Raw genomic sequence first — 3,240 nt, 5'->3', positions numbered from 1 at the left:
ATGGAGCCTCACAGATGTTCAGAGCATTGTTGAGACTTCCCAACACCAAACTTAGAGTTTGGATATGGGAGTTCAACATCAAACTTAGAGTTTGGTTGTGGCCTCCCAATACCAAACTTAGAGTTTGACTGTGGGGCTCTAGTTGACTCTATTTTGAGAGAAGCTTACTGTGCCTCTTTTTCATGTTTACAGAAGGATGTCCTTGAGTTTTAAACTCAAGGGAGTCCTCATTCAATTGAAGGACTAGTTCACCTCTGTTAACATCAATCACAGCTCTTGCTGTGGCTAGGAAGGGTCTTCCAAGAATGATGGATTCATCCTCATCCTTCCCAGTATCTAGGACTATGAAATCAGCAGGGATGTAAAGGCCTTCAACCTTTACTAACACGTCCTCTACTTGTCCATAAGCCTATTTTCTTGAATTGTCTGCCATCTCTAATGAGATTTTAGCAGCTTGCACCCCAAAGATTCCTAGTTTCTCTATTACAGAGAGGGGCATGAGGTTTATCCCTGACCCAAGGTCACATAGAGCCTTCTCAAAGGTCATGGTGCCTATGGTACAAGGTATCAGGAACTTTCCAGGATCCTGTTTCTTCTGAGGCAATCTCAGTTGATCCAATGCATTTTGTTCATTGGTGAACAAGGGAGGTTCATCTTCCCAAGTCTCAATACCAAATAATTTGCCATTCAGCTTCATGATTGCACCAAGGTACTTGGTAACTTGCTCTTCAGTAACATCCTCATTCTCTTCAGAAGATGAATACTCATCAGAGCTCATGAAGGGCATAAGAAGGTTCAATGGAATCTCTATGGTCTCTAGATGAGTCTCAGATTTCTTTGGTTCCTCAAAGGGAAACTCCTTATTGATCACTGGACATCCCAGGAGGTCTTCCTCACTGGAATTTACGTCCTCCCCTTCCTCTCCAGGTTCGGCCGTGTTGACTATGTCAATGGCCTTGCACTCTCCTTTTGGATTTTCTTCTGTATTGCTTGGGAGAGTACTAGGAGGGATTTCAGTGATCCTTTTACTTAGCTGGCCCACTTGTGCCTCCAAATTTCTAATGGAGGACCTTGTTTCATTCATGAAACTTACAGTGGCCTTAGATAGATCAGAGACTATGTTTGCTAAATTAGAGGTATTTTGTTCAGAGTTCTCTGTCTGTTGCTGAGTGGATGATGGAAAAGGTTTACTATTGTTAAACCTATTTCTTCCACCATTATTAAAGCCTTGTTGAGGCTTTTGTTGATCCTTCCATGAGAGATTTGGGTGATTTCTCCATGAAGGATTATAGGTGTTTCCATAAGGTTCACCCATGTAATTCACCTCTGCTATTGCAGGGTTTTCAAGATCATAAGCTTCTTCTTCAGAAGATGTCTCTTGAGTACTGTTGGATGCAGCTTGCATTCCATTCAGACTCTGAGAAATCATATTGACTAGCTAAGTCAATATTTTATTCTGAGCCAATATGGCATTCAGAGTATCAATTTCAAGAACTCCCTTCTTCATAGGCGTCCGATTACTCACAGGATTCCTCTCAGAAGTGTACATGAACTGGTTATTAGCAACCATGTCAATAAGTTCTTGAGCTTCTGCAGGCATTTTCTTTAGGTGAATGGATCCACCTGCAGAGGTATCCAATGACATTTTAGCTAATTCAGACAGACCATCATAGAATATGTCCAGGATGGTCCATTCTGAAAGCATGTCAGAAGGATACTTTTTGGTCAGTTCTTTGTATCTCTCCCAAGCTTCATAGAGGGATTCACCTTCTTTCTGTCTGAATGTCTGAACATCCACTCTAAGCTTACTCAGCTTTTGAGGAGGAAAGAACTTAGCTAAGAAAGCCTTGACCAGCTTATCCCAAGAGTTCAGGCTATCCTTAGGTTGAGAGTCCAACCATATTCTAGCTCTTTCTCTCACAGCAAAAGGGAAAAGCATGAGCCTGTAGACTTCAGGATCTACTCCATTAGTCTTAACAGTATCATAGATCTGCAAGAATTCAGTTAAGAATTGAAAAGGATCTTCAGATGGAAGTCCATGAAACTTGCAGTTCTACTGCATCAGAGAAACTAATTGAGGTTTCAGCTCAAAATTGTTTGCTCCAATGGCAGGAACGGAGATGCTTCTTCCATGTAAATTGGAATTAGGTGCAGTAAAGTCACCAAGCATCCTCCTTGCATTATTATTATTTTCGGTTGCCATCTCCTCTTCCTGTTCGAAAATTTCTGAAAGGTGCTTGCTGGATTGTTGTAATTTAGCTTCTCTTAGTTTCCTCTTCAGAGTCCTTTCAGGTTCTGGATCTGCTTCAACAAGAATATTCTTGTCCTTGCTCCTGCTCATATGAAAAAGAGGGACAGAAAAATAATAATAATAGGGGTCCTTTTTACCACAGTATAGAGGTCCCTGTGTCAGTAGAAGAAAAGAAGAAGAAAAAATTCGAACACAGATGGTAGAGGGGGTTCAAATTTGGGTTAGATGAAGTGTTAGTAGATGAATAAATAAATAGAAGGAGATAAGAAAGAGAGAGAATTTTTTAAAATAATTTTTGAAAAAGAGTTAGTGATTTTCGAAAATAGTTTTTGAAAAAGGTTAGTAATTTTCGAGAATTAAAATCAAAAATTAAAAAGAAATTTTGAAAAAGAGGGAAGATATTTTCGAAAATTAGAGAGAGAGAGTTAGCTAGGTAGTTTTGAAAAAGATAAGAAACAAACAAAAAGTTAGTTAGTTAGTTGAAACAAATTTGAAAATCAATTTTGAAAAGATAAGAAGATAAGAAGTTAGAAAGGATATTTTAAAATCAAATTTTGAAACAGATAAGATAAAGAGATATTTTTGAAAAGATATGGTTGAAATTAGTTTTGAAAAAGATTTGATTTTTTTAAAATCACAATTAATGACTTGATTCCCAAGAAATCACAAAATATGATTCTAGAACTTAAAGTTTGAATCTTTCTTAACAAGTAAGTAACAAACTTGAAATTTTTGAATCAAAACATTAATTGATGATGTTATTTTCGAAAATTAGGAGATAAAGATAAGAAAAAGATTTTTGAAAAAAATTTTTAAAATTTTCGAAAATAAATAAGAAAATTGAAAAAGATTTGATTTTTGAAAAAGATTTTGAAAAAGATAAGATTTTTAAATTGAAAATTTGAATTAACTCATAAAAACAACTAGATTTTAAAAAGTTTTGAAAAAGTCAACTCAAATTTTCGAAATTTATGAGTGAAAAAGGGAAA

The 3,240-nt window shown here is 36.5% G+C and overlaps 1 non-coding gene across 1 annotated transcript; it reads left to right on the top strand.

Moving 5' to 3' along the window:
• Nucleotides 1–1,699: 1,699 nt before the first annotated feature.
• Nucleotides 1,700–1,807, top strand: LOC148555790 (small nucleolar RNA R71). Its single transcript, XR_015887500.1, has one exon. It is a non-coding gene; the product is annotated as a small nucleolar RNA R71 (small nucleolar RNA).
• The last annotated feature ends 1,433 nt before the right edge of the window (nt 1,808–3,240 follow it).

Source organism: Arachis ipaensis, chromosome B6, assembly GCF_059453495.1.
Source record: "Arachis ipaensis isolate K30076 ecotype BB chromosome B6, ASM5945349v1, whole genome shotgun sequence".
NCBI lineage: Eukaryota > Viridiplantae > Streptophyta > Magnoliopsida > Fabales > Fabaceae > Arachis > Arachis ipaensis.
This window is presented reverse-complemented; position numbering and strand designations above follow the sequence as displayed.